This window comes from Leptopilina heterotoma, unplaced genomic scaffold, assembly GCF_015476425.1.
Source record: "Leptopilina heterotoma isolate Lh14 unplaced genomic scaffold, ASM1547642v1 Lhet_197, whole genome shotgun sequence".
In the NCBI taxonomy this organism is placed as follows: domain Eukaryota; kingdom Metazoa; phylum Arthropoda; class Insecta; order Hymenoptera; family Figitidae; genus Leptopilina; species Leptopilina heterotoma.
In genome coordinates, this window is record NW_025110913.1 from 1,425,856 (window position 1) to 1,444,049 (window position 18,194).

At 24.6% G+C, this 18,194-nt stretch overlaps 1 protein-coding gene and 1 long non-coding RNA gene across 6 annotated transcripts in view; one reads left to right on the plus strand and one right to left on the minus strand.

Annotated features, from left to right (window-relative positions):
* LOC122500997 overlaps positions 1-7,228 on the plus strand; it is a 65,940-nt gene extending 58,712 nt beyond the window's left edge. The window contains exon 3 of the long non-coding RNA XR_006301531.1: positions 6,925-7,228. This is a non-coding gene — a long non-coding RNA (uncharacterized LOC122500997). The remainder of the gene's footprint in view (positions 1-6,924) is intronic.
* The window catches only part of LOC122500993 (tyrosine-protein phosphatase Lar), a 450,509-nt gene extending 436,876 nt beyond the window's left edge, over positions 1-13,633 (minus strand). For all 5 annotated transcript variants that reach the window (XM_043610191.1, XM_043610193.1, XM_043610190.1 and 2 more), the window contains exons 1-2: positions 13,440-13,633; positions 12,253-12,291 (exon numbers count right to left, since the gene is read on the minus strand). The gene's annotated coding sequence lies outside the window, so the exon portion shown is untranslated. The remainder of the gene's footprint in view (positions 1-12,252; positions 12,292-13,439) is intronic.
* Between the last annotated feature and the right edge of the window lie 4,561 nt (positions 13,634-18,194).

The window sequence follows — 18,194 nt, forward strand, 5'->3', positions numbered from 1 at the left end:
CATAGTTCACCCATCCCCACCACAAGTTAATCTATATGTCTACACGTAATAACAAAGGGTTCGTAAAGGGGACGACATAAGAATCCACATATTACTGGAATCGAGGGGAATTTCCGTATAACTCGAGAAGTCACTTTTTTTCCCCCGTGATTAGATTTCAAGTCAGCATATATAGGGTTGAAAGGGAACTTAATTGCATAATCTTCCATTCATTTCGTTTTTTCAACACAAAAGAAAATTATTTCATGAACGGATCCATATTTTATATCTGAATCATTCCTTCGATTATTAATTTTTTTTTCTATACAAAAATACTATTTCTAATATCAATAAAAATTTCATTCAAAAAAATATATAACTACAATATTACTATAAATATATTATAATGATATATTAAATATTATAATGAACGATGTGTTTTTTTATTTAACCTATAAAACGAGAGACATTTTCACCCAGGTAAAAAAAAAATTTGTCTACAAAATATATTCTGCAAAAAAAAAAGAATAAAGTTTAAGCTTCTTTTTTTTTGCGAAAAATGTAATAGCGGTTTTGTGCAGAGCCTCAGGATCCAATAAGTCTCATAAACTGGTCCATAAAACTGAATACAAAACTATATGACCAGGTAAACGTCGTTACCTTTATTACTTTGGGGTAAACAGAGGGCGAGATTGAAAACGCTGTCATCCGTGCTTGAAAATTTGACAAAGGTAAACAAATTCATCGTTCTTCTCGTAACAGAATACCATAAAAATTACTTCAAACACATAAAAAAGTAAAAATTAAATTCCACGAGAGTAAAAATATTTTATCACTCAACGTATGTATGTAAATTTTATTTTATTTAATAAACTACATTTAATTTACTTTTATATTGTCTTATATTAAAAATAACTTTTCGGTCACGGAAAATAAAATTTACTTGGAACGTTGGAATAGCTACAAATTTTACTGTATTAGCGAATTTTTAGTCGTTTCAGTTTTGCTACAGAACCTAGAAATTCTGTAAAACTTGGAAATGTCATGGAATTTTAAAATCGAACCGGGAATTTTATTAATTTCAATATTAGTTGTAATTTTTCTGAATCACAAATGGATAATAATTGCATTTTAACCAAATCCGTGGTATAATAATTAAATACTTATTTCATAACGAAGAACAAATATTTAGTCTTTTTTTAGGCTTTTTCTTCTTATAAAACAAAGCTTTGTCTTAATTATGATAATTAATTGAATTATACCTCATTAAATTATTATAACGTGAGATGCAAAAATTCAGAAAAATATAATTTAATAAATTCAAGGAGTCTACAACTAGCAATGAGAAAGAAAATTTTCTGAAATTACCATGGTTATTTTTACAGTAAAATAAATAAAATTCCATAATTTGAAAAAGAAATTTCCAATTTTTCATGAATTCCAGTTGTTCTAATCAACCTACTATTCTTAAGATATTCTTGATAAATGAAAGACATCTTAAAACATAAATTTCATGAAAAATAAAATTTTTTATGTAAACTGTCAAAATCGTAATTTGAAATAATTTCTATTACCAAAAACTATCTTGTACAATATATAAAAATTAAAGTTATTTAGATTTTTCAAGGAAACTTCATAAAATAATTTTTGCATGAACATTAAATATTACTTTTTTTTATGAATATTTATGGAAAAGCTGTTTTATTAAGAAGTAAAAATTATAATTTAATACTTTCTTAACTTAAGAACATGAGAAAGCTTTTATTATTTCAGAAGGTATTTGAATTTTAATGAAAGGTCAAAATTTACGCCATTTTAAAAATATCTAAATAAAATGCAGGGTGGTCACAAGTTTTAGTTTATCAATTTCCCTGCCAATTAGAGACATTAAAATAATTTTCTTTTCCCTGACAAAATTCTTTTTATAGGAAAATATGAAAATTTACGGAAAAAGAGAAAAATTTGTGAATTTTAAAATTTACAATTTACTCTTCATGAATTCAATTATTTTTTATAATTTTCAAATAAAGTTCATCTCTAAATCAATTATTCTAAATAATTTTCCGAAAGTTCTTCTAGAATAGTAGTTTTTTTAATTATATACAATTGAAAACTTTCCAAACAATTGAAATTTGGTAAAATCTTTTAAAAATAATTGAATTTTTGAAAAATATAAATAAAAATAATCCAATTTTTGAAGAATTTTAATTATAAATATGACCATGATTTTACCGAATACTCAAAATTTCATTTTCAAACATTATAACAAAATACTTGAAAGATTTGCTTATAGTTATTATTCGCACAATGAAAATCGAAATAAGTTGCATTTTATGCTTAAAAATGTGGTATTTTGTTGAAATCTTTGGATAGAAAGTCGAAAAAGTGGTAATTTTTGAAAATAAGTTGAAAAAAGTCTTAATTTTCTTAATTACCCTGAAAAAAATATTTGTTCTGTCATTTTCCTGACTTTACAAGACAAGAATTTTGTTTCCCTGACTATACTGACATGTGGCCACCCTGAAAATTTCGATAAAACAACTTCTTTCAGATCTTTTTCTTCTCATAATTTTGTAGGTAGTCTTAAAAAAATTATCAGAAAAAATTTTAGTTTTCATAAATTTTATGTTGTAAGATGTTTTTTATTCATCAAAAAGAGTGGTCCGATAATTTTGATCGACAGTTTATATATACAGAAAATAAAGTGAAAATTTATCAATAACGAATAAAATACATCTATATTTCTACGAAAAAAGTAGTTGACCTGGAAATTTCCAAAAACTAGAGCTGAAAAAGTCATGAAATTTTAAAATTAGGTTTTTGTAGCAACCCTGGTATTCTAAAGAATCGCTGTTTTGAAATGATTGTTTCTTCGTGGTTAATTAACTTTCTACTCTTTTTTTTTACCATTTAAGCTTGTGACAAGAAGTCTATGGTACAAATTTAAATAAATTGAGTAAACAAAAATATATTTACAAAAAAGTGAAAATGTCTCTGAATGGAAAATTATGGGAAATGATTGTTCTTATCAATGCGGTTGTATATATAGGTAATGCACTACATTCTTGCAAGCTGATGATTACATGCGACCTGTGTGTAGATTTTAGCGTGAGTATACTAGTTCCCAATATCATTGTGTGCTTCAACGGATCTTTGGACCACTTTACCTCCACCTGTGGTACCACCATTGGGATTACGAAACCGTCACTCGCATGTCCTAATCAGGGTTAATGCTTACCGCTGTTCACTCAGCGTTCCAAAGGGTGTGCGCGATTCGTGTAAATCATTGCACACGTTGAACACTCGATCCACATTATCAATTATACATTATTAGGGTGAGCACAATACCAAACACTAAACAGCCACGAATGAATTCACAATGCCAACGATGCGAATTCATCGTCAAATCATGAATTTAGTACCTACTTCCTTAGTAACCCATATAGTCTCTTTTTTTAAAATTATGTTTCTTCTACTGACCGCAAATAATACTTTTACAAAAAAAAAAAAAAAAATGAATATCCAGGAGTAGGAAAGGTTAAATGTATCTTCGAACTTGAAGGGAAAAAATACTCTGAGATTGCAAGGTACTTACATACTATAGAGTGATGATTTTTCTCACCTGAAACAAAAAAAAAGATGGTTAATCATTAAAGAAAAAAAATAATTGGAAATGTAACTTTATGGATATATTCGATATAGAGTATAAGTTATATATATTCACAAGTCAACTGAAAACTCGACGAACTTACGCACGGCCGATCATAACTCGAGTTACACTACTGCGGCTAGCAAAGTTCACGTTCGCGATCTGGCGCGTTAAGCCGCGATCGACAGTATGAAATATAAATTTCCAGGGACGGAAGATAAATCTATGGAGCTGTACGTGACGCCACGAAGCACAAGATATTTCCTCCTTCTCGGGATAGAAGCGGGTTTGTTAAAAGCTTCGTGTGGGGAAAGGTGTAGAGGGTGCAAGGGGTAAAATAAATCCGCGCTAGTCTGGATATGTTCGTGAAGTGTGCTCAGTACCTCTATATATATATACACGTACAGATACATGTAATCTTTAGGTGTGTGCGATAAAATCGATGGAGAGGTTGGTTGGCGGAAGTTCCTTGTTTTTTGTAGCTAGACCCATTTGACTTCATTCGCCGTCATCCTCCCATTTTCTAAACTAGAAATATCGCACTCCCTGCAATGGAGAGTTGCGCAAAACGGATACTTGAATCGCTCGACTATAAATAATCACCATCAAGTCAAATTCATCTACTAGATATATTAAAATCAATTTTCTTTTAAATATTTAATCTTTTTATTATTCTTCCCTTTCCTCTCTACTCTTAGTTGTTTCCATTATAATTATTTCTTCAATTTAAATTCATATTTGAACTTGTAAAAAAACATTGCAAACTCGAAAACGAACAAAATACAAAATAAGCACGCAATCCCTCTAGCCTTGTTATTTATTGTTGAGGAGAATGTGTGATAAAGATAAATCGAGAACTGGTTGGACACGTTCTCATAATATAAATGTTTAAATAACGAAATGATTGTTTGTATTGAAGGTAAACAAAACTAATATTTTCTTTTGATATCGGATACGTTTGTTTATCAGTACATTAATTTCGTCTGTTTAATGAGCGAACAATAGATTTCAATTTTAGTTTGTTTTAAAATAAACCACACAGACTAAACAAGGTTGTTTTCAATCATCCATTTTTTCGAATACGAATAAAACTTTACTGCCTTCGGTTGCCTTTACATTGACGCATTTAAAACATGTAAGATAATAAAATATTAAATTCTTCTTTCTAAAATACTTAAGAAGAAATTTATGTGGATTTTATTTTATAAAGTGCGCAATAACTTGACGTTAACCTAACATACCCACAAAGTTAGGAATTTCCTGTGTCACGTAGAGGATCAGGTAATGTGCATAATTCACGCTCTATCGCGAGATCTCCACTATGAAACTACAGACATAAATTAATCTCAATTTTCGCGAGGGGTCACACGACGCAGTGTATGCATCGTATCATCCCTCGACAAAGTGACAAATTTTCTCTTGCTATTTATATAAAAATGGCCATACATTAATCTCTGAATTCAACTTAATACTGCATAATTCGAAATTAAAATTTAATTCAGAGTGGAAAAATAAAATTTCAATTATTAACTTAGAAGCTTGTAAATGAATGTTATTGTAATTTGAAAATCAGCGGCAGGATATCATTAAACTTTTAACAAAGTTGATACCAATTCATTTTGAAAACGTAACCGCAGGGTAATTGTAAACACACAGAAGGAACATAACACACAATAAACATTCTCCGAACAAAGAGAAATTTATAAATTAATTATTATTTAATATCCTTTAATATCCGTATTTATATCAAATAAAATAGATCAAAATTTACAACTAGCAATTAATTTACATTTGTTGAAACCATTGTTAATTTTTTTAAAGTATCAAACTGCAACAAATTGATACCAAAAAGTGGATCAAATCATAAATTGATACTTTTTTCTTTTTAGTATCAATTTTAACCAATTTAGTATCAAACATTCGAGAAAACTTCCCCTTTTAAAAAGTACACTTTTTATTAATAAATATTAATATTAAAATTGTCTCTATTAATTAAAACAAAAATTAAAAATTTTTGAAAAAAATGTCACAAAAAGCTAAATATATTATAAAATAGAGAAAAAAAATAGTAGGGGTTTTCCGGTCGAATTGATTGCCTTTACCTAACAGAATTTCCGCATAAACGTGTGCATTAGAGTACGCAGATCGGCAGGTGGACGCCGATAACCTATCGTTAATAGCATTATTGCCACGAAACAAAATCACGCTCGTTTTCACAATGAAAACGTGAGTCACCAATGTAATTATTGCTTCTACATACGCACAGTTAAAGCTAGCTATATTGTAAATTCATATTCCAGTATCCTCTATCACATATAATGGGGTTAAATGTTTCCAAACGAAAACCAGGTTTATTACTGTTCCAAAAATTTAATGACTCCAAGTTTATCCTAAATCTCAAAATCTTTTAATTATAAATTTATAATTAATAATAAATTATATAATAATAATAATAATAATAATAATAATAATAATAATAATAAATAATTTATATTTATGATATTTAATAATGCTATACATCAAAATGTCAGTTTTTTTAATTAAATGTCATAATATATATTGGGAAAAAATGTTATCATCCTTTGTAAAAATGTAATTGAACAAAGGGCCATTAAAGAAAAAGATTCTATAACAAGCAATCTAAAGTAAATAAATTAATTCGAATTAAAAGGGGAAAACAGGCAATCATGAATCTAACGTTTGAAAGATGGGTAAACTTGAGTCAATATTTTTTTTGTATATATAGAATTCTGGAGGAAACCCTTTAATTAATTAGTGCAGAGGAGCACAAACATCGCAAACTAAATACTAAGGGAACTTCTACAGAAAAGAGGAGGAGGAGGAGTAAGAATTTAGAAGCACTAATGTATACAATATCTCATGTGTGTACATGTGAATTTAAATAAACAACTTTAACAAATCAGTTCGTCATTAATTGGAAAATTTATTTATTTGTCGCTAAATAGATGGACAAAAATTAAATAATAATAATTGAATTATTTTCTTAGTGATACAGAATAGGAAGAAAACTAGTATGAATTATCGGAAACGCCCACAATTTTCATAATTTTCAAAAAAAAAAAAAAAAAAAAACTGAACAAAACTGTGAAATATGATATTTTTGACAAACTTGAAATCCAAAAAAGTTCATGAAGACCACCCTGAATTTAAAAATAATGTATAAATGAACGTTTTTTAAGTGATATAAATTAATTGATACAACAATAATATTATAATGTATTTTCTTCTTTATTGGAAAATAAATAAAGCAAATTTGTCAAATTGTATTGTTTCAGATTGGAAAAAGAAAAAGTGGGAAGATTAAAGAGCAGAGGAATTTATTTGATATTCAATTTATTACGAGGGTGAGATTCAAGAAGCTGTGAATGGCAACAGAGAAATTTAGGGGAAGACAGGTAGGTGGAAGTTTCCTCCTGATCTCCCTTCAATGCCAAATCAAGGTATCGCCCGAACGGTTATATCGACTTTCGGTTAATATATTGAGAAAACTTTTATTTCAAATAACATTTATGAGATTATAGATAATATTCAATTCATATCACTTAATTTAACAGTTTTCATAATAAAATAAATTCTCAATTCCTGTCTCTAGAAAAATTTTCAATTTTTAAAATCCTTATGAAATGAACTTTCTTATTTTAAAAAAACATTCGAATTTTAAAGAAACGAATATTTCCTTTAATATTAATATAAACTTTAAACCATTTTATTTAATAATGTAATTTTATAATTACGACTTTACGTTATTTCTTATTCGCTTTACGATTCGTAATATTGTACTTTTTAATATCACAATTAGTTTTCATAAAATCAAAAGTAAGATAAAACCTTTTATGACTCTAGAGTCACGAATTGTGAAATGTTTTTAGTCGATCAATAAATTGCACACAAAAAAAAATTAAACGAACATATGAAATTTTATAGAACGAAATATTTTTTATATTTAATAAATATAATTGTTGCAAAAAGTTTGCTAAAACAAATAAATTGTAATAAAACTATTTATAAATTAAATTATACATATTTTTCTGTATTATAAACATCTCAAAAGACGAGAATTGTTTTAAAATAAAATGAATTCTTATTGAACGTGAAACATAAGCAAGATGCCTGATTTAATTCCATGAATTGCCCATTTCCCGAAAATCCCATTCTTACAAAAAAAAAAAGAAACTTTGAGAAGGTCGAACATTTAAAGAAATCTCACATCTCTATTTATTACCGATTGTTGAAAGGCATTGGCTGATAAGAAAAAAAAACGCTGTGTCGAGCTTTATCGACTTTTAAGAAAGCCGAGTACGAAGTCATAAAAGAAGACGCAAAAAGAAAGCGTATAAAAATCCAAAGAATGAAAAGAAATGTGAGTTCTAAAAAATATATATCATGTTTCATTTAATTCTTTATTACCACTTAAAAAGATAAACATTTTTTTTTCTCTCAACTCTATCGCTTTTAAAAGCGCATTTTATTGTTAAAATAAAATTTTTTTTATAATTAAAACAGAGAAAAACTCTCGGAGCATTATAATTTTATGTTCTATTTGAGGCAATTTCGTTCTGTTTATTTAGAATTTATATAAAATAAATAAAAATATATAATAGCAAAAAAGGCGATGTCTCTCTTACTACTAAAAATATGCAACGTTTTTAAAAAACGAAAAAATAATGCTGTAATTTATTTTATTTTTACTTTAAATTTATATTTTCGAACAATTGTTTTTGAGTATAACAATTAGTTTCCTAAAAATTTACGCACAAGAAAATTAGAGATAAATTTAATTTGGAAAATATATTTTTTTTTCGTTTTTAAAAACGTTACAGAGTTCAGGTTCATAAAATTTTAACTTTCTTTGTAGCAATTTTAAAAATTCTGATATATTTCTTCTACTAATTATAAAACTATCTTGAGAATCGTTATCTCTGACAAAAGCATTAAATTTTTTATCAAAATAGATTTTTTACTAAAAAATAAGCTTCGTGGCTAGTGGAAAAAGGACTTAACATGAAAAGTCTTACAAACAAGCGTAAATCCTAAATAATACACTTTTTTATTTATTATTTTTGGTGTAAAAAGATTTGCCAGAACGTCGGTAAAACGGAATTCTTGAGATTATCACTTGGTGTGAAACCAGTTTAAATCCGTGCGTGGGTGGTGAAAAAGGAAATAAGTTGGAGACCACGAGAGAGAGATATGTGAGAAATTTCAGACAGAAGGTTCGTTTAGGACCATTCGAAAAGTAATTCACCATAAAACTTACTAGAGAAATCGTAAAGAAATACAAAAGTCAAATGGAAAACTATTTTCACAAAAGAAAAAGAAAGAAAGAAATGAAAAATTGCACTTAAATTTCAATTACTGTTATATTTTTCTTTCGCGATGAAAGTAATTCGAAAATAGTAAATTACTTACTTTTCATTCATTAAAATTTTAAAGTATCTTAATTATAATTATATTATATTTTATGAATAATCCAAAATTATATTAATATCTAAAATTAATATTAATAAATAAATAAAAAATTCATTATCAAAAAATTAAAACTCGTCCAGTGATTAAAATATAAAAAATAAAAAATGTTTCTAGAGTCAAAATGAAACTTTTGTTATAAATGAAAGAATATAAATGAGAAAAATTATTTCTATCTATTGTTGATATTAAAAATTCTCTTACAGGGAAAAATCTACCCTCTCATTTGAGAGAATTATCAGTAAAACATTATCCTTAAATGATAATAATTATTTATCGAGGGAAAAGAAAAATTCCTTTGCCGATAAATGGAAAATAAAATAAAATTTACACCCTATCATTTTATCAGAGGAGAGAAAATTCACAACCGTCGGTAACTAAACTATTGTTGCTAAAAGAAGGGGATGATTTTCAGTCGGTATTGCAGGAGGGATGAATTTTTGTCGATAATGTAGAACTTTCTCAGGGGTAAATAATAATTTTGGTGGTAGGTATTACCGACACTGGATGAAAGTAAAATTACAATTTTACCGGCTCATAAAAAGCACGCGGGCACACAAAACAAAATCAATAAAGTAACATATCACCAAGAAGGTAGGGACAGCCTAGCCTATTGTGAATTAAACAATAAAGAAAACTTTTATAGTATTTACGAGATAAAAGGAAATTATATTTAAATTAAATAGCGAATTAATTGTTTATAATTATTTATGAGAAGTTTGAAAAATTACATTTTATTGAGGTAAATATTATTTGATGTATTGAATTGTTATCTGATTAAAATAAGTAATAATTGTAATAAGTCATAATTGCAATAAGTGATCATTGAAATAAGTATTTACTTAATTATTAATCAACTGATTTAATAAACATTTATTTTAACTAATTTATACCCCTTTTTACTATATTTTATTCTTATTCTAAAATTCAATATAAAAGAATATTCACTTTAACGAATTTATTTACAGATTAAATACTGGTTGAATAAAAATACTAAATAAATAATTTAGGATTTTGTTTGCACAATTTTTTTCAATCGCAAAAAGAATGTTTGTTTATTTTAAATAAATACACTTCAACTGTATGACATAAACAAATATTTCTCTACACAAATAAATATTTAAATTAAATATTGTATTTTTTGTTCAATTTAATTTTCTAAAACAAATAAAAAACTAAAAATACTGCAAAAATAAAAGTTTATAAAATAATAAATAAATTAAATTAAATAAAATTCTCTGATACAATAAACATTTAAATTATTTTAGTTTGTTCTTTATAGTTCATTATTTAATTTGTTTATATCAAATAAATAATCATTTTTATCTTACTGTTAAAAAATTCAGTCAAAATAATAAAATAATGATGTCTTGTCGAATAAAATTATTTAAATCGAATAAATTTTTTGCTTGCAGTGCAAAATTGAAACTGACAAACTTTTTAAAGGGGTAGTAATTTCAAAAATGTCAAAAAAAATATGACAGTAATTCAGAATTCTTTTTTTTCATATTTGTTTTAGTAAGTAATCAAAAAAATTTTTTACATGGTTAGCAGAAAAACTCCACTTTTGGTTTTCAACATAGACTAAAAAATGAGGGTGCATATAAAAATGTAGGAAACTATTCTAACAAACTTTTTAACCAAAAAAGTCAATTTAAAAAGTCGATTTAAAAAAATATATCTGAAAAAAGACGGTTTTTTCTCAATATTCTTTAAAGAATATCTCCATTTATAAATACATTTGAATATTTTCTCAATTAAAGAACTTTTAATTTCAAATAATTTAATATTGTAATTTTATATAATTTTTATTTAAGTTTGAAATTTTGAATTAAAAATTAAATTCAAAATTATTTAATTTGCAATTATGGAATGAAAGGAGGAATGAAAATTTTAAAATATACACAAACGTAGTTGGGAATTATAAAATATTTTTCTCTCTCAAAGCTATAATAAAGAAGCTGCGAAGAATTGAAATCTTTCTTTTTTCTCGCAAATTAAAAAATTATTTTCCTCGAGTTCACAAAGTAATGGATGTAACTATTTGAATAAATAGAACAAAGAATCTGACAGCATACCATTGATACGTGACTTGGTAGTTTAAAATAGTTGAGAATATGTAAGTATGAATCTCAAAGCACGTAGAAGAAATTCTTTTCTGAATTACGAAAAAGAAATTACAAGGGTGAGTTGAAGAATCTTGCTAAAGTGTAACGTACCCCACTTTCAACTCACAAAACAAAACATCTTGAAAAGTGAATGATTGCAGAAAAGCAAAAAAAAAAATAAATAAAAGCAATTTTTTTTCTTGTGTCTGTGTGCACAAATTTTTAAGAAAAGAAAATTTTTCTTCTCATTGAAAAAAAATTTCAATCGGTAAAACTAAATTAATTAAAAATCTTCCATGAAAAATTTAATCACAATGATATAAGAATTTTAACGAAACTTGTCAGATTTTCTAAATAATTAAAAGCGAATTTAATTAAATGAAGAAATTTTATTCATTTTTTTCAAATTAAACTTTTTCTACAATAATTTTGCATTATTAAAAAATTAAGGTTTGAAAAATTAATTAAAAAGTTTTTAAATGTTTAATTAATTTTTAAATTTTAATCAATAAAAATCCTTTTTTTAATAAAAATATTTCATTCATCTGAACGTTCAAAAAAATGTATATCATAAAAAATTCTCTTATAAATATTTAGTTGTGGTAGTTAGTTTCCATTTAATGCTTTGAAATTATTTTAAATAAAATTTTTAATCAGAAAACTTTATTTATGTACAAAAATAAATTCAACCCACAATCAATTTAAATTAAATACTTGGAATAATGCAGTTTACGATAAAAACAAAATTGCTTGGATTTTTAATCGAATACTTTAAATTTAAATTTGTTTTAAATTAAATAGTTCGAATTGTCAATAATAATTTCCAGTAAATCGAAAATAAAAATATAACAAAATATCTTTTTTCAACACCGAAATTAAGTGAACCCTTTTTTCTTTCCTTTTGTTCTCAAATTTTTTAACAATAAAAATAAATTCTTTTTTAATAAGAATAGATGATTTACACGGCTAGAAAGTTTATGCACTTAAGAGTATCATAAGCAGATTTAAGGTATTAAACTTATTACGAACCTGTAACAACTTTGAAGTGGAATTCGTGCCTGGAAGTTCCTGAAAACAAAGAAAAAAAATATAAGAAACATATTACTCGCTAGTTCAAAAAGAATATTACAATATTTTTTCTATGGTAAATTTTTTGTACTCCAACACACTCTTTTTTATCTCCGTTAAATCTTTAATTAAAAACTTTATTCAATGAAAACGTATTAAATTCCCAATATGAAAAAAAGAGCAGTCTGTATAAAATATACTTTTTTTGAATATATATATATTTTTTTATTTTTTTAAAATAATAAATCTATACAAAAATACAATAGAAAAAAACATAACTTTAATTAGAATACTCTTGGAAAATCAAATAAAACAATAGAAGAAAAAAATTGAATGCGAAAAAAAAATGTTCAGAAAAAAATGTTGATAGTATTTTGCAAATAACTGACTTGGATTAAAAATATAAATAGTTGTTTATTGACTATGAATAAAAAACAGACAATGATAAAGTTAATAACGATATTATAAAAGAGACGTTAATTAAAGAGTACTCTGAAACTTTTATATTTTCTATCTGTTAATAACGAGAAAATATACACACACACATAAATATGTATCATTGCATAAATATTCAAAGGAGACGATCATATGTCATTTTACAGATAAGCACTAGAAAAACGAGTTGACTTTATCGTTAATAGTAATTGAGTGATTCGATAAATTTTGGGCAAGGGGAGAAAAAAGGACAACGACAACGGTCGATAGGGCCCTCGTAAATTTACGAAAACGGGAGAATTCATGACATTTGGCCTGTCCTTTTTGAAGTGGGTGGTAGTGAATATTCACATACACAAAACAGAGAAAAGAGATATTGAACACACATAAGATGAAATGAAAAGGAAATAGTTTGAATATAAGTGAGAGTGAGCGAGAGATAGAGAGAGAGAGGTTATATACATTTTGACACATTATATATATACATACACGTACATATATATATATATATATATCTATATAACCATAGAAAATCGCGTCACATTAATAATCAAAATGAAAATAATGGTTCATCTGCTAATAATTGACACAAATGCAATAATCAGTTGTCCTGGCAACGATTCAAAATGAATAAATATATGGGTGTAAACAAATGTGAATAACCGCGATTGTCATATAGTGTCAAACAAACGCACGTTCGATATTATACTCACCGAAATTTTCACTGCTTTTTTTCAATATTTATAAAACTTTTATTTCATTCATTCACGGCATATTGTCAAAATACACAATCACACTAATTGTAACACACTAGACATTAAGTAGAAAACTTTTGTAAAAAGGTACAAAAACACAATTTATTTAGAAAACTGACAAGAAAATTGCCATTGCTTTGCCGAGTACTTGGCGGCCATGACAGTTAAAAGTCGTCGCAGTGACACGTGGCGGCGCTGAGGGGAACTAACAAGCGGAATTCAACTGTTTTACCATTGAACGAAGAACGAACGGAACAAACAATAATAAACATGAAATAATATAAATAATGTCAATCTCAATTAACATTTAATGTCATTTTTCTGTATTTATTAACCTTTTCAAGTAAACTACAAATTAATTTTTATTCCAAAAAAAAATATTTCTAGAGTGGTAACAGTCGGTAATGAAAATTTCTTCACACGCACTAAATTCAAATATCTAAATACGAAATTTCTAAAAAGTAATTAAAATGTAAATAAGCATTCTCTTTCTCCTTTGCTCTTTTTTTCTTTCCTTTTTTTTAATGGAAGTTTGCTAATTGGCAAGTTGCATGAAATGTGTGAAAGAGTACATAATATTAAAATTTTAAATTAAATGTATTTCTTGCAATTACATTTGCACATTAGAAAAAAAAATTTAATATTCTTTTCTGGATATTGAATTTTTAAGTAGATTCGTAGATTTTATGTGTATATACAGTTGAGAAAACATATGAAATGAAATTCTTTCTTTTTAAAATATAAATAAAAAAACTCCTTCTTTCTCTTTCTTTTCATTTTAAGAATTTAATAATAATTTTTCTATTTACTGTTAATATTTATTTTTCTTTTTAAATTTAAAATAAAATATGTTAAAAGAGCATAGAAATTTAAATTTCTTTAAAATTAATGGAATAAATTTAAAAATTAAAAACAAGTTTTTAATTTTTATTTAAATAAGTATAATTATAAACAGAAAAAAATTTATTTGATTCAAATAACCGATTAATTGACTATTATTAATTAAATATTTAATTGAATTAAATAAAATTTATTGGAGTCAATTGAATAGTATTTGCTTCAAATTCTGAAATTATTGGTTCAAATACCATTTAAAATTGATTCCAATAAATATTATTTGATTCAAGTAAATATTTAAATGATAATAGTTAATTAATCGGTTATTTGAATCAAATAAATTTTTTTTTCAGTGTAAGAAGAAATTGTCAAAAACATTGCTAAAAATTAATTGTAAAAATTTTTAATATTTGTTATTTTTGGTTTATTTATTTATTTAAATAAGTAAATTGTTTCATTTAGTTATTTAAATAAGTAAATTGTTTTATTTAATTATTTATATAGTTAAATTAATATATTTATTAATATAAATATAAGTTTCTGTATAAAAAGAATCTTTTTTAATTAATTATATTATTTATTATGCCTTATAATGTATTATACACTGAAAAAAATTTATTTTATTCAAATAACATTACTTGACTATTATCGATTAAATATTTACTTGAATCTAATAATTTTTATTTGATTCAATAAAATGGTATTTAAATTTTAAACCAATAGTTTCAGTTTTTGAAGCAAATACTATTTAATTGAATCAAATGAAAATTATTTGATTTAAGTAAATATTTAATTTTAATTGATAAATAGTCAAGTAATCGGTTATTTTAATAAAATAATTTTTTTTCAATGTTATGATTATAATAAAAAAATAAAATAGAAAAATTATTCATTGATAATAAATAATAACCAAAAAAATCAAGATTAACCAAATCATTTTAATTATTAATAGTTACTATGTCAAAAACAATATCTTTTATAATCTAATGATAAATAATAAGAGTTTTTATCAATGCATAAAGTACTTATTAAATTTACAAGGATTATATTACATTTTAAATCAAATCCCCTCTTAACATATAAATTTACATTTCACTAGTTAATATTTAAATTCATCTGCAATATATTATATTTCTTCATTTTATTATCTATTAAATATTTAATATTAATTAAAACGTTTACATTTATTTAAAATATTTAACATAAGATAATTTTAATTACCGACACTTATTTATAATAATTAAACATTGTTTATTCATTTTTAAGTGTGAATTTCGCAGTAAAATAAAACTACATATTAGTCAGAATAATTATAATTATAGAAAGTATTTAAATTATAGAAAAATAGTATTTTGGAGAATATTTATACCTATAGTATACTAATATCGATGTTTGTATTTAATAAATAAATAAATATTAATATAAGCAGTTTCGTGAAAAGAAAATAATTTATGAATTTATCATCGTGTCATCGTGGCTGCGTGGTAACACACATGAGTTGTGTCGTCAAGGCCTAGGGTTCGATCCCAGGTGCGTGCGAATTTTTAATTCTTCGATTCAAGTGTTATTGGTGGAGTAATTGTTCGTTGGTCTTAAATATTTTAAATAAACATAAAAGTATAAATAAATAATTATAAATAAAATATATTTAAAATATAATTAAAATATACATATTTAAAATATATTTAAAATATATTTAAAAAATAAATTTAATTCTAAATTTTGACCAGAAAAATGTCCAGTTACTGTTCAGTAGACCGAGTTGAAATTTCTGGGTTAGAAATATAAATTTCAGTATAGTATAGGTTAATGTTTTAGAATATACTTTTAAAGTAGGTAGTACATATAAATGTCAGACTTTCTTAATTAGCAAATATTATAATATTACATTTGAAAACAATTCAAAGTATACTGTTTATATAAATTTCAGTAGTATAGGTAAATGACTGAGAATAATTATATTTTTCAAGTAGTATAAGTCCATGTCAGCCTGAAGTGACTTCAACACTGTCAAATAAAACAAAATGTTTAATTACTTTGGGATTAATAATATATTACTAAATACATATATACTTATGTATACATGAGAAGTGTAATATTTTCAGAAAACTTTGGAAACTTGAGCTTTACATTGAATTATACATGTTCCTATGAGTTTCTTCAAGCATATATATGTATAAGGATGGTAAATTATCTCCACAACTTTGTCGTGAGTGTTTCATTCAATTTTCCCATTGTAATAATGAATATACACACTAAAAAAAAATATTATTTAATTCAAATAATCTTTGACTATTATCATTTAATCGTTTATACTAAAATTATGATACAAATTTTGATATTTTATTTTATTTATATTTTAAATTAAAATTTTATATAAAATTTCATATCGAAATAATACTAAAAATTTCGATTCAAAATTTCTGAATTTTTATCACTGTAAAAGAATATAACGTTAATAAGAATGTTAATTACAATTTAAATTAATGACTACAAGCATCAAATTCGAACATTGAAAGGCAAATTTTCTATAGCAATAATGCATTTGTTTAGTTGGTTCAACCAAGATTTTGACTGTTTCAAACAATAACTTTTTCCTGAGTGTATTTATAATAAGGTTAATTATAACTATAATAATTTAATGACAACTCCAATAAATGTTATATAATATTACAACTATAACATTTAATTATATGATATACCTATAATAGTTTAATAACAACTGTTAAAATTATACATTCAATATCATTAATAAATTCATAAATATTTTTATATGAATATTTATTAAAATACACTAAATTTTGTTTGGCATAAATTTTATCCATTTTTATATATACTCAATCAAAAAACTTATCTAATTAAAAGGATTTTCCTGTCATGTAGGTCAACATATATTGTGAGTTACATATATATATGTATATATTGTTGAGATGTAGATGTTAGAAAAGTTACACGTTCACTATGGTGACACGTGTCAAGTTTCTTTTGCATGCAATAAATTGCTACCACGATGGAGCACCGAAACTTTTCTACATTTCTCCTCCTTTTATTACTGAAACCCTCCTTTATGATTATAATATAAAAATCAGTACACAAGATTTTTGAACTATTACCGATTTAATAATTATATTTTACATTATATACACACTCTATATCAAATATAATAAAATTCGTGTAAAAATTTTTATTCATCTTAATCAAATGTTGCCTGATATTTTCATTGGTTTTATATTAAAATGTACCTTCAATTAGAGTCATGCAATCCAATTATATATGTAGGTTTATTCCAGACACATTAGTTCATGTTATTTACTTCCTTTTATTATTCCTATTATTACCCTTTTAATTTTCATTGTTTATTTTTGCATAATTCAATTTTCTTAACTAATAATAATTATTATATAGTAAAACTTTATTACTTTTTTGTCGTATTCGTTTTCTTGTTTATTCTTTTCCTTTACTTGGCCTTTTTTGTATTTTGGTTTTAATTATTTTTTGAACTATTTATTTTTCGTCCTAATTATTTTTTGTCTCATTCAATTTTTGTCTTAATTCTTTATTATTTTTGTTTATTTATTCACATTGTTCATTATGTCTTAATTATTTTTTGTCATATTTATTTTTTTGATTTATTTCTCTTGTTCTATTTTTTTTTTTTTTTTTTTTGACAAAAAATAATGAGACAAAAAATAATTGGGACAAAAAACAAACAAGACGAAAAATAATTATTTTTGTTTGTTTTTTGTCACAATTATTTTTTGTCTCATTTATTCATTTATTGTAAAATTGTATTTTTTTCTTATTATGAAGTTGAGTAATTATTTCGTTTACGAATTTTAATTATAAATTTAGAAACAATTTATATTGATAATGAGT